Source organism: Stegostoma tigrinum, chromosome 6 (assembly GCF_030684315.1).
Source record: "Stegostoma tigrinum isolate sSteTig4 chromosome 6, sSteTig4.hap1, whole genome shotgun sequence".
NCBI classification, from domain to species: Eukaryota; Metazoa; Chordata; class Chondrichthyes; order Orectolobiformes; family Stegostomatidae; genus Stegostoma; species Stegostoma tigrinum.
Genome location: NC_081359.1, coordinates 79,405,363 through 79,420,061, shown reverse-complemented (window position 1 = coordinate 79,420,061; position 14,699 = coordinate 79,405,363). Strand labels below are relative to the sequence as shown.

At 43.0% G+C, this 14,699-nt stretch overlaps 1 protein-coding gene across 7 annotated transcripts in view; it reads right to left on the bottom strand.

The window, feature by feature from the left end:
- The window catches only part of LOC125453689 (microtubule-associated tumor suppressor candidate 2-like), a 403,189-nt gene that overhangs the window by 358,456 nt on the left and 30,034 nt on the right, over window positions 1–14,699 (bottom strand). The window lies entirely within an intron of this gene.

Sequence of the window (14,699 nt, the reverse complement as noted above, 5' to 3'; positions counted from 1 at the left end):
GTGAGCTGCTTTCTTGAAACACTGCAGGCCATTCGGTGTAGGTAAGCCCACAATATTGTAAGGGAGGGAGGTCCAGGATTTTGACGCAACAACACTGAAGAGGTGGTGATATGTATCCAGGTCAGGATGGGTTAAAGGCAGCTTACAGGTGATGCATTCTGCTGGCCTTGTCTTTCTAGTGGCAATGGCCCTGGGTTTGGAAGGTGCTGTCTAAGGAGCCTTGACGTATTTTTCTCAGTCCATCATGTGGATTGTAAACAATGTTGCTACTGTGCATCAGGAGTGAAAGGATTGAACTTTTGGAGTTTTAGATGAATATATGTAGAGTTTTAGTCTCTTTTTTTTCCTTTATTCATTCACAGGATGAGGGTGTCGCTGATTTGGCAGCATTTACTGCCATCCCTAACTGCCCAGAGGGGAATTCAAAGTCAACCACATTGCTGTGGGTCTGGAATCACATGTAGGCCAGGCCAGGTAGGGACGCCAGTCTTCCCTAAAGGACATTAGTGAACCAGATGGATTTTCTGACGATCGACAATGGATCCACAGTCATCATTAGATTCTTAATTCTAGATATTGATTGAATTCAAATTCTACCATCTGCCAAGGCGAGATTCAAACCTGGGTCCCTGGAACATTATTCGGATCTCTAGATTAACAGTCCAGCGACAATACCACTACACCTTACGTCAGGAAGGATGTAACTGCCAAACAAGGAGTGCAACAAAGGTTCACTGGACATGTTTCTAGGATAGCAGAACTGTCGTATGGAGAGAGATTGAGTCAGCAGGACTTGTATTCTCTAGAGTTTTAAAAAAGATAGGTGATCACATTGAACCTAACTAACTACTTAAAGGGATGCACAAGATAGTTGTAGGCAAGATGTTTCCTTGGGTCAGGGAATCTAGGACTAGAAGGCGTAATTTAAAAATAAGGGGTGATGCCACTTAGGTCTGAGATGAAGAGAAAGTATTTTACTTAGAGGGTTTTGAAATTTGGAATTTTCTACTACAGAGGGCTGTGGAAGCTTAGTTTTTAGTTGCAAATATATTAAAAGGAAAGAGTTGATAGATTTCTAAATACTAATGGTGTACATGGTCATGGGAATAGTGTGGCTCAAAAGGCACTGAAGTGTTTGTTCAGCCATGATGCTGAATAGTTGAGGAAGCTCAACAGACTGAACAGCTTGCACCTGGTCCCGTGGTCTTACATTTCTGGATGTGGTGCAAATCGAGCGGGCTGTTTTGTTCTGGATGGTGAGAGGCTTCTTGAGTGTTTATGGAGCTGTACCCATCCAGGCAACTGGGGGGTGTTCTGTAGCTCGCCTGACTTGTATCATGTAGACAGGGGACAGGCTTTTAGCATGTCAGGAGGTGAGTTCATCACTGCAGTATTCCTAGCTTCTGACCCTATCTTATCACTTCAGTATTTTTATGGCTGGTTCAATAACCCCCAGGATGTTGATAGTGGGAAATTCTTTGATGGTAATGTTATTGAACATCAAAAGGGTGATTGCTGGAGTCTGTTGTTGTAAATGGTCATTGCCAGGCACTTGTATGATGCAAATGTTACTTGCTACTTTGTTCTATGTTCTATGTACTTGGCAGCCTAAACCCGAATGTTGTCCAGAACTTGCTTCATTTGGTCATGGAGTGTTTCAGTATCTGATGAGTTGCGAATGGGTTGAACATTCTATAATCTTCAGTGAGCATCCCCATTTCTGACGTCATGATGAAGGGAAGGGCTGTGGTGAAACAGCTCAAGATATTTAGTCTGTGGACATTATGCTGACGAACTGCAATGATGTCCTGAAGTGGGGATGACTGACTTCCTGAAAGCACAACCATCTTCTTTTGCATCAGGTATGACTCTCTCACGTCAGCTCTGGAATTCAGCATTTTTTTAAAAATTAGGTATTGTTGGGAAATAAGTTATCCTTTTCAGAACTCGGTTCCCAATTGGTGTTACTTTTGGCCTCCTGCGCTTCCATTGAACAATGGTGATTCCCTGGTAATGGTAGAGTGGGGGCTATGCCGGACTATGTTGGAGTACAATTCTACAACATCTAATGGGTCACAGCACCTCAAGGATGCCAAGTCTTGATTGCTAGATCTACTTGAAATCTATGCCATTTAGCACATTGATAGTGCCACAGAACATGATGGACAGAACCCTCAATGTATAGCTGGAATTTCATCTCCATAGGCCACGCTTACTAATGTTGTCATGTATAGATTCATCTGTAGCAGGCAGAATGGTGAGGAAAAGGTCAGTAATGTATTTTTCCCCCACTTGCTGGTCCCCTCGCCAGATACAGACCAACAGCTACATCATTTGTTTTAATGTGTCTGAGCTCAGTTGATGCTCAGCTTTGAGTTTCTCCAGGGAATTCCTCAGCCTTTGAAGCTCAAAAGTTTGGGCCGCTCCTTATTTCATGAAAAAGTTCTCAAGTATTTCCTGGCTTGATGATTAGTCTCAAATTCACATTCCAGCTGTCATTTATGCAGGTTAACAAGTTGGGAACAGTCAATTTGGGCATGATCCCAGTTAGAAGAGGCATTCCATTTTGTTGGGATAGTTTGGCATTGTCTGCTTGCAGTTGTTGAATGACCTCTTGATGGGCTTTTTCCAAGGTTTGAAGTGTTTCACAAAATGCACAATCTTCACCTTGGCCTCCTTTGTATATTCTTATAAGGATATATTGATTTCTGTCATAGTCATGGGATACTATCCATAGAGAATCTCAGCATGTTTGCTGACATCTGTGCGGAGAGAAACAGAGTTAACATTTCCATAAGGCCAGTTTAGTGTCTCTGTGTTGACAAAGAAGATTAAGATCTGGAATGCCTCTTTAGGCCAATCATCCTCATCTTTGGCACTTTTCTGTCTTGTCGTTTGCAGCCTGGCTTTTGAGGGAGGTGAAGGATGTGCATTATCTTTTTCTGTGCTGAGGACGGAGATTTTGAAGCGGAAAGTGATTCCTGACACACTGAGTCCACTTCAGTATCATCTGTCGCTGCTAAACAACAAATATTCAAAGCCGTATCAGCATCTCCACTTAATGAGGGTGAACAAAGACTAGGAATGACATTCGAAGTCTGAGCGATCTCCATCCCATTGTTGCAAAGTGCAGTATGCATCTGCCCTCTCCTTCAGATTTTAATACCTTGTGATTCCCAAAGTTGAATGGAAGACAGTCTAAGAATTTTGTGGCCTCAACCATGGTGTTACACCCAGAAAAATCAATTCTTCTGCCCTAGCATCCAACTTAAAATTAATTTTCTGGCCATTAACCATGATCTCTGCACATCAGAAATCATTCTGTGCTGCTGCAAACATCACAGGACCAAAATCCTGCAGTGGGCCTGAAATATCCCCAATGAAGAATTCATCCTGCTCCTCAGCATCTATTAATGTTTTAGAATAGAATGCAAAAGCCTTTATTGTCACATGCACTCAAAATAGTGCAGTGAAAATTTTGTAATGTCGTCGTTCAGCAACATCTTAGGTACAGATGACCTAGGCACAAGATATCTTTAAGTTTAGTTAAAAAAAAAGTGCTGCTGCAGGGCAAAGAAAATAGATTAGCAAGGGAACAGTTGAAAAAGTCCAGAATGACAATAAGTTTAGACACTTGAAGATGTATTTATTCTGTTTTTAATTTTCTGCGCTTCTAATGCATCTCTGAAGTGGTGTCTCTTTTGGTATCCAATCTTCCATAATGTTGGTTGGGCACAGTTCCAATTACTGGGGTCCCTTAATGGCGTTGACCATGCACTGTGTCTTCATGCACTTTCTGCTGGCAAATATTTTGTATGTCTTCTTGCTTTTTCATCTCTGTAAAGACCTTCTATCCACTGTAATGTTTTGCTCATGTTTTTGTTGGAATAGGAAAAAGCGAAAGGTTGTTTGATTGAAGTTTATGAGATGCTGAATGGTTTTAAGAAAGTGGGCCCTGAAAGGATGTTTTACCTTGTGGGTGAGTCCAGAACTAGAGGACAGTTTTAAAACCTGGGACCAATCCATCAGGGTAGAGATAAGGAGGGCCTATTTTCTGAGGCAGCTGTGAGACTGAGGAACTCTCTATCAGAAGACAGTGAAGCCAGGGTCATTGAGTATTTTTAGGACATGGGTAGTTAATTTCAAATTAGGCAAGGGAATCAAAGGTTACCTGGAATAGATGAGAATGTGCGATTTAGAAGGCAAACAGATCAGCTACGATCCTATTGATTAGCGAAGCAGGCTTGCAGAGTCAATTGGTCTATTTCTGGATGTTCTCATGTTCATCTTTCCACATTCCCTTCTACGGGTTTCCTGTGTTTTGTTGGCTTTGTGTATGGTTTGCATTTCCATGGTTTGAAGCCTAAATGGGCCTTGAATTCCAGCACCTGCTGCTGGGCCACTGTTTCAATTTTTCCATCAATTTCCTTGGTCAGAGAGCTCTGGTCCTTCACCCATAGTGTTGTAATGTCACTGGCACTTCTTGGCATCTGTCTCTGGTTGTGTAGATCTCATCACCACTTCTACCATATAGCAAGATAAGTTCTACACTCAAATGAGTGAACTTTACAAGTCTAATTGAATATAACTGTAATTATACAAGGGATAGCAAGAAAGGATATCTTTGGAAACTCAAGGACTCAGATCCCAGTTGTATGTGATCTGGTATCACTAGGAGACAGCGCCTTATGGATCTTGCTATTATTAGTGTAAAGATATAGTTACCCATTACTCCACATCACTGCTTTTACTTTGACACAATCTCCTTATGTCACATACTCATACACTGTGGGCCAAATCACTGCTCGATAACTTCATTATCATCTTATTTCACGTTGCTTCCTTATAAAGTACAAAAATATCATATTGTAGTGATATTTTATGCCGTAATTACAACTACATATCCAAATGCAATTTAATGCTTAGAGCTGTACCGCTTTGAATGGAAGTATGTGTGCTGTAACCCAGACTATTTGGCTCCTATTCCTGTGCTTATTAAATCAATCACAATTTAAAGATTGGATTACTACTTCTGCTCAACCAGACACTGGATTTATTTTGTGAAAAGAACCCGTAGAACAGGTTATTAGGGATATTTCACACTGCATTATTGGGATTACCAGCATTACTTTCACATTACTTATTTCGACATTTACATTACTTATTAAACTGTTGACATAGAAGCAATGAACTGTTTCAACATGCAAGAGCAGAAGGATTCATCGTCAGCATTTTGAAAAGTGTATGGCTGTACAACAGACCGCAATACATATAAACCTACAAATTAAAAGGCTATTCAGCTCTTCGAATCTGCTCTACTATCCATAATGCTAAGGGATGAGCTGATTGTGGCTTCAACTCCACACACAATCCAACCGACAACAATGTTCAACTCCACTGTTAGTCAATAATCCATTTACCTCTGCCTTAAAACTATTAAATGACGCTGTCCCCGCCACTCTCTGGGGAAGAGAATTCCAAAGACCCTGCAGGAGTAAAGATTTCTCCTCACCTTAAAGAATTTAATCAAGGAGTTAGTAGGGCTAAAAGGGACCATGAAATGTCCTTGGCAAACAGAATTATGGAAAATCCCAAGGCATTTTGTACGTATAAAAAGAACGAAAGTAACGAGTGAAAGGGTAAGTCAACACAAGGACAAAGGGGGGAAATTTATGTAGACAACCAGAGAAGTTGGGTGAGGTCCTTAATGAATACCTCCTATCGATATTCACAAAGGTGAAGGACATGGTCGTTGGTGAGTCTCAATAGAGGGATGTTAATATTCTAGGGCAGGTCGATATAAAAACTGAGGTGATGTTGTGTATATTAAAAAGCATTCAGATAGACATGTCCCCAGGACCTGATGGGATCTATCCCAGAATGCTGAGGGAGACAAGGGAGGAAATTTCTGGGGCTTTGTAGAAAGTTTATGTTTCATCTTTAGTCATAGGAGTGATCTGAGAGGACTGGAGAATAGCCAATGTTGTTCCTTTAAGAAGGGCAACAGGGATGATCTGAGAAATTACAAGCTGGTAAACCTTGTCAGTGCTAGGGAAAATTATTGGAAAAGATTTTTTAAGTACAGGATTTACTTACATTTGGAAAAATATCCACTTATCAGCGGTAGGCAGCATGGCTTTACGCAGGGAAGGTGGTATCTCATAAACTTGACAGTTTTTTTTGAGGAAGTGACAAATCTGATTGATGAGGGCAGATGGTGGATGTTATCTACACGGACTTTAGCAAGGCCTTTGATAAGGTCCCGCACAGCAGGCTATATACAAGGTGAAGTTACATGGGATCTGTCCTGAACTGGTAAGAAGGATGCAGAACTGACTTGGTCATAGAAAAGAGAGAGTAGCGGTGGTAGGTCATTTTTCTGACTGGAGCCTGTGACCAGTGCTGTTCCGCAGGGATTGATGCTGGGACCTCTTATTTGCAATACATTTACATAAAATCCTCTGTATCCATGAGACCATGATTCACGAATTCGCCTATCCATGCCAACAAGCAAGTAACAAGATAATCCAACATCTGTGGCCAAAATTCACGAAGGTTACCTTCATGCATATGGAGAAATGACTATAAATGATTTGGAGGAGAATGCAGGTGGCCTGACTAGTAAGTTTGAGGGAGCTGCAGATAGTGAGGACGATTGCCAGAGGGTACAGAAGAATATAGGCAGGCTGGAGACTTGGGCAAAGAAATAGCAGATGGAATTTTATCTGGACAAATGAGGTGATGCATTTTGGAAGGTCTAATACAGGAGGCAAGTATACAGCAAATGGCAGAACACTCAGCAAAATCAACATACAGAGGGATGCAGGTATTCAGGTCCACAGTTCCCTGGAAATAGCAACACTAGTGGTCAGGTGGCCAAGAAGGCATATAGCATGCTTGCCTTCACCAGTTAGGGCACAGAGTATAAAAATTTGCAAGTCATTTTGCAGCTGTACAGAACTTCCGTAAGGGTTTATTTGGAATACTGTGTACAGTTCGGGTTGCCATTCTACCAGAAGGATGTAAGGGGAGATTGGACAAACTTGTTTTGTTTTCACTTGGATATTGGAAGCTGAGAAGTGACCTCATAGAAGTTTACAATATTATAAGAGACATGGACGGAATAGAATATTCCCAGAACGTGAATGTCAATTACTAGGGGCATTAGTTTCAGGTAAAAAGGGTTAAGCATAAAGGAGACATGAGAGGCAAGTTTTTTTATTACACAGAGGGTGCTAAGTGTCTGGAATGCATTGCCAGAAGTGGTAGAAGCAGATGCAATAGCAACCTTTAAGAGACACCTTGTCAGAAACATGAATCAGCAGGGAATGGAGAGATATGGATCACATGGTGGCAAGGAGATTTTCATCTAGAAAGGCACCATGTGTTGACATCTTTTCAGCAGTTAATGTGTCAAGACATCTCAGGATCTCATACATCTCTCTAAGACCAACACTGGTTCTTCTAAACTGTAATATTATTGCCGTGAAGGGCTTCATATCACTCAAAAGCAAAGAACCCTCCCTAAAAAACAAAACACTTAGGCTACCCCTGGATGCATTGGCAGTCATTTTCACCTCTACTTTCTTTATGCACCTCAGTGGAAGGAAACAATATTCATGTTCCACTGATTGAGCCTGTGGCTCACAGTCTCTTACCCTCAGCAAACTCCCAAGTGCACACATCCCCTTCTTGGCAGTACTCTCCATTGGCTCTAAACTTTCCCAGTCTGTTAACCTCCACACTTTATCCCCGAGTCCCAGGCACATTAGGTCATCACATCAGACATAGCAATGCACTGTCCTCCTATCAAAAGCAAGTTAGTGCTCACCCTCCTTGATCCCCTTCACACATGACTCCTTTCCTTCCCTTGATTGTCACCCCTCTTTATATGTGGAGCTGCACACCCCACCCCACCAACATTTCCAAATATTATCCCCTCTGCATTTCAGCACACTACCCCGAGCATCCACAAACGAATGGCCCACATTCCATCTGCAGCAGTGGCCCCTAACAAATCCCCCGTACCACTCCGACTTTCACACTGGGAGAATGCAAATCTGCATTTAAATGAGGTAAGATTAACTAATAGTGAGATCTCAATATATGCTACTACATGCAAATGGACTGCCACCTTCACTAGCAAGAAGCTTTTCTCACTGTTCAACAGTTGGTTGGGCCTTTTGCTCTCAATATTAACAAGATTCTCACTGCTGGTCTCATGGGACTTTACCAATGCTCTCACTGAAGCCAAAGTTAATCAATGCCTGGTAAAATAGAGTCCCTTATATTCTCTTCACAACACACTTTTCTACCTGTCTTCACATCATCAGCAAATTTAGCAACAATTTATTTGGTTGCTTCACTCGAGTTGTTAAATACAAGTTATAAATAGTTGAGGCCACAGCACTGATCTCTAAGGTACTCCACTGTTTAGAGCTCGAGAACCTGGAAATAACTCATTAATGCCTGCCATCTACTCTTAGAACAATCTGTATTCTGTTAACTTCAGCTATTCCATCAAACTTCTCCGGATGCACAATCTGTAAGATTTCACTATTGCTGGAAGTGTTCATGTGAAAGATCATTTCCGAGCAGTGATGTGTAACACAATGTGCATTTTAGTATTCGTTGCACTGGGAATTTACAGTCTTTCACATATTTGTTGTAAAATTTCTTCCTCCTATCTAATCACCCATCATTGGTTGCGCCTCTCCAATATTTTTTATAGTTGTTAACTAAAAGGATTCCAAAAAGAAGATGCACATTTTTTTTACGATTTTTCTCACAGTGGTTTGCAGCTGAGTCCAGCTGATTAATTTTTAATTACTGGACACTCCCAGACCATTATCAAAGAGTTTACATTCTGAATTCAATGTGAAAGCCACAGAAGGTCCAAACAGAAACACTGCTACGCCTAATGTTAACAGTAAAAATGGCCATTCACCCAGCACCTCTCTCTAGATTAACTAAGTTGTAGTAAATTATTTTTAAAAAGGTTTTGCAGAGGTTGTAATAGAAGGCTACGCTAAAGCTTTTCCCACTAAGGAGCCTTCTGCTACTCCACTTCTTATATGCCAGTAACATAAGAAAATCTTTACATCATTACAGAGGACATAATCATGACTGATGCCTGCGCGCTGCTGAAGAAACAAAATAACATTGGCACTGTGAGCCAAGTCATATTAATGACCATTTGCCAGTGCACACGGCCATATATGTACAATGAATATGAGCTGCCTTAAGAAATCAAAATTTGATCCTGGATCAAATGTCCAGCAGCAAATAGTAAAGTACATTTCTCCCATTATTATTTTTTTTCTTTGGGTATCATCACTGTTCATTTCAAATGCCTAACATAATCCATTATAAATATCAAACAGCGAGATAAAACGTTGTGATTCAGCACAGGTTCTAACCTCCGTACACCAAGCACAATCAGATTAGGAATGTCAATGTGACAGTGATGACCCTGGCCTGCAGTTGTTTATTATTGTGCAGAGTAATGTGAGGACCCCCAGTGACCTAACCGAAAATGCAACACGTACAGTGGAATCTTACCAGAAATTAGCTATTTGTCAGTTTCATCAGGTTTCATGGAGGGTTTCTCTCCAAAAGGGCTAAAACATTTTCACACATGGCCATCCCAAATACACCTCATTAACTACAGAACCTCTCTCGTTATGATAGCCTAATTCTCCCACTCACCAAAGACAGAAATACTCACCACTAACAGGATATCCCAAGATTCCTGGTGCCAATGCCATAGAAACATAGAATATGAAACAAAAGAAGGTCATTTGGTCCTTCAATCCTGCTCTGTCATTCAATATGATCATGGTTAATCATCCAACAGAATACCCTGGCTCCTACTTTCACCCCTCAGCATTTGATTCCTTTCGCTTAAGAACTATATGTAACTATCTCTTCAGAACAGTCAATGTTTTGGTCTCAGCCACTTTCTGTAGCAGAGGATTCCACAGGCTCACTATTATCTGGGTGAAGAAATCTGTGTTAGTTCTAAATGGCTTACTCCAAATCTTTAGACTGTAGGCCCTGGTTCAGATCTTCCCATTCATCAGGAACATCTTCTCAATATTATCCCATAATTCTGTTAGATTTTTACAGGTATTCATGAGAGCTCCCCACCAAACTTCTAAACTCATTTCAGAGACAGTAGGAACTGCAGATGCTGGAGAATCAGAGATAACAAGGTGTAGAGCTGGATGAACACAGCAGGCCAAGCAGAGGAGCAGGAAAGCTGACCTTTTGGGCCGAGACCCTTCTTCAGAAATGGGGGAGGGGAAGGAGATTCTGAAATAAATAGGGAGAGAGGGGGAGGCAGATAGATGTTGGATGAAGGAGGCATTAGGTGGAGAGGAGACAGACAGGTCAAAGAAGTGGGGGTGAAGCCTGTAAAGGTGAGAGTAGGTCGGGAGTTAGGGAGGGGATAGGTGGGAGGAAGGACAGGTTAGGCAGGCGAGGACGAGCTGGGCTGGTTTTGGGATGCGGTAGGTGGAGGGGAGATTATGAAGCTTGTGAAGTCCACATTGATACCATTGAGCTACAGGGTTCCCAAGCGGAATATGAGTTACTGTTCCTGCAACCTTCGGGTGGCATCCTTGTGGCACTGTAGGAGGCCCAGGATGGACATGTCATCCAAGCAGTGGGAGAGGGAGTTGAAATGGTTTGCAACTGGGAGGTGCAGTTGTTTGTTGCGAACCAAGCGTAGATATTTTGCGAAGCCGTCCCCAAGCCTCTGCTTGGTTTCCCTGATGTAGAGGAGGCCACAACGGGAAGAGCGGATACAGCAAGTCACATGAGCAGACGTGCAGTGAACATCTGTTGATGTGGAAGGTCTTCTTGGGGCCTGGGATGGGGGTGAGGGGTGAGGTGTAGGGGCAGGTGTTGCAATTCCTGCGATTGTAGGGAAACGTGCTGGGTGGGGTGGGGCTGGAGGGGACTGCAGAGCGGACAAGGGAGTCACGGAGAGAGTGGTCGCTCCGGAAAGCAGACAAGGGTGGGGAGGGAAACTTGTCTGTGGTGGTGATGTCAGATTGCAGATTGTGGAAGTGTGACAGGACAATGCAGTGGATTGGGAGGTCAGCGTGGTGGTACGTGAGGACGATCCCCCTCATCCTCACATAACACCCCACCAACCTGTGTGCTAGGCCAAGTTCTGGCAGTTTGGGGCTAACCTGCACGGTTGAGATTTGTCCTGGATTTGGAAGACAAGGGGAAATTGACATGCCACTTACAGGTGAAGACCTGGAGCTCCTGGTGAACGAAGTGCTGCAAAAGAAGGTTATCCTCTTCCCACTGGCTGAGGAGGCTATGACACCAGGCTCCACCACCTTGCCACCTGGGTCAGTGCAATGTCCACGGTCTGGAGAAACGCACAGCAATCCTGCCAGGAAGTCAGTAACCATCTCCGCTCCACCAGGGTAGGTAGCACTACCTTCTCCCTCACTCACTCTATCGCTGCTTCTGCATAGACCTCCCACTCTCACTATTACATTCATCTTTCCTCACTTCCGTTCACCCACCCAATTCCCCCACATGGGCTCTACATTAACTACTCACTTACTCAAGACACCTCACTAACTTTCCCCACACTGTAACAGCACTAACACTCACTTCCATCTCAATCAATCTCTCCTTTTGTCTCATTCCAGAAGATAATAGTTCACTATAAGGCAGAAAGAATGAAGACATGTGCTGGAGATCCTGATAGTCAGTTCCTCACATTTCAGTGGAGAGAATTATGACCACAACCTCCCTGGACAGCCACTTACCATGCCCATGTCCCTGTACTGATATCAGATGAAGCACACAGGATCTCCTGAGAGCAGTAGTCCCCCTGGACTTGACCAATGGCTACTTCCTGTATACCTGGAATCATGGTCATTTGCTTCAAGTATATTCAGTGTGTTTGTCATGTAAGCTGCTGGCACATGGGGTAGGTGGGAAACTAATGTAGCACGGTGCCAACTGGCAACATATCTGACGCCCTCACTGATAACAGCTGACAACCGTGACAAGCTGCCTGGTTTTCTGTCTGTGCTGAACAGCAAGATAGAAGTACAGTGAGCATCTGAGCTCTGTCTGAGGGTGCAAAGAGCAAAAAAGTAAGACATGGAGCATCTAAGTAAGTGCAAAGTGAGTGTGCATAGAGTGCAAATGACCAATCCTGAGATGCTCCCAGGTCCAGTCTGTGAGCTGGGTGCCTGTCCTCACTGACAAAGCGTCCTGACAGCAGCACTGCAATGAAAGGTGCTGGTGTGCTCCACAGTGCAGTATTGTAAGTGCAAAGGTGTAGTGTAAGTGAATTGGGGTGTACACGTGGGTGTGGCAAGACTGGTACATGTTGGAAACCAGTGTCTGCGCATGTGGAATGTGTGCAGTTGCTGCCAACAGAATGTGTCCTGCAGTCTTGGTGCTGGATGTCAAAGGCAGAAATCCAGAGGGACAAGGGGTGAGCGGAGTCCACTGGGTAGTCACTTTCATTTCAGGAATTCTCGGCACCTACTTTCTACCCGGGGGTGGAAGAATGGGAAACTGTGTTAGTGAGGCATGATTAGCTAATAATAAGGCTGATAATGAGCGATAATCCATGTTGAGAGGGTTTCCATCACTCACTACTGAGAATCTCATCTCAATGCCCAAGCCTTGCTTGGGAAGTATGGCATTTTGGTCCTGATTTCAAAAATGAATTCATTCGCTATTTCACTCTACTTTCTCAAGTTACTCGCCATAGCCCACGCTATTTAGGGCCTGGAAGGATTCCACCTGTTCACTGTATTGGGCCAGGCAGACGGGAAATTGGGTGTAACAGGAGGAGACTGCAAAGTTGCCTGGGGTACCATTTCACCGATTGCTCATGGATTCCACTACTTCAATAAGTTTCTCTCAAAAGTCAGCGGAGTAAGAACAGGATTATCGTCACGTGAGCAATCAAACCTACACAAATGTTGCGAAGATATTATCTCTCTTTCAGCATTGGTAACACTGTAGTGTTGGGTACTACCTGATTCCCAGCATAATGGGTGTTAAGGGCAGTGTGGTAGAATGAGTAGCTGAGTTTAAAGTGAGTCAAATAGCCGAATTTATTATCAATGTAACCTTTTCACCCATAAAATACTCAGTGGAAAATATTTCTGGCTGACAGCAGAAGTCAAATAGCCATGTGCTGCAGCAGCAAAGGGCTGAGGCCTGTTCCTGGGGGTGTCATTGCTTTCTCCGCGGAGACAGCTTTACCTGTGACAGTGAGAATTTAAAGTGCCCCGATCAGGAACTGACCCTGCCAACTTACACTTCTATTTCACTGAAGCAGAACATCCTGTCAGACAAATTTAATTTCTGGTCTGTCCTGGAAGTGCAGCAATGTTTGTGCACTAACAGCAGGAAAAATAAAACAGACTAGAATTCTCTCCTGTTTAACATCTGGTGAGGCCTTCCAGCAGTGAGCAAAGAGTGAGGACACAGCATCAGGATAGATTCCCCAACTGTGGCTGTAAGCAACCAGAAGAAACTCCAGCATTAAGGTAAAGGTCGGTGATGGAAAGAAGCCAGGTTGTGATGTGCAGACCTGCACTCTCATCCTCCACTCTCTCCTCTTTACTTTGATCCACTCTCACCTTCCCTTCCTCTTGGCGCTCCAGTTTCTTCCAGACAAAAAAAAACTGTTCCTATTAGAAATAATGTGAACTGCAGATGCTGGAGAATCCAAGATAATAAAACGTGAGGCTGGATGAACACAGCAGGCCCAGCAGCATCTCAGGAGCACAAAAGCTGACGTTTCAGGCCTAGACCCTTCATCTGTTCCTATTACATTGGTTTACACCCCACAGCATCACCTAACAGCCTAAGGAGCCTCATAATTTACTGGGTGAAGCCTCCAACCAAACCACTAGCTGACATTCCTTTCAGACTCTGACAGGTTTGTTGTGGTAGGTCCAGCATTTTCTATTTTTATTAGTAGAAATGCATAATGTGGTGCTTTTATTGGACTGCTGCTTGGGTTTTTATGGATGTAATATCCCGCCTTCACAGCTATAATACAATTTTCCAGTGAAAGGAATCAGAATGTATTATCCAGTGTTTCTGATGCCTGTGACTATGTATTTTTTCCATTAGTTGAAACTTTTCCCAGATCAGGTTTAATCTACAGCATTATCTAATCTCAGCCAGTTGAGTAACAGAACTGATACTAGCCTCAGCATTGCAGGGTTTTGGAGAAAGTGAAAATCACAGAGGATCACTTGCCCCTGACTCCTGTCCAGTGATGCCAACTCAAAAGAAGTGCACGGCACATGAGACCAGGATCAAGCTCCACTCTAATGAATCCTCACTGCGTGTGGCAGATGCTGCCAACAGTGTCTGCTTGAGGCTGCACCTTAACAATGAATTATCTGGCTGAGTTAAAGCAGTGCTCTCATCAAGCAAAGAGGAAATTTCAATAACACACACGCTTTTACCCTGCAGCAAATACAGTCTCCAATATCTTTTTGCAACAGATAGTTTTCTAACTCTGTTATTTGTTATACAAAAAGAAAGAGCTGAATATATTTGAGGCATTCAGTGCAGTTTTTAAATTTACTAAAATCTAACAAAGCATACTCTGTACTTATAAATGAGCAGAAAAATAAATGCATTAAAACACCACAGCATATCAGTCCTATCATAAATGCTTCCAATTT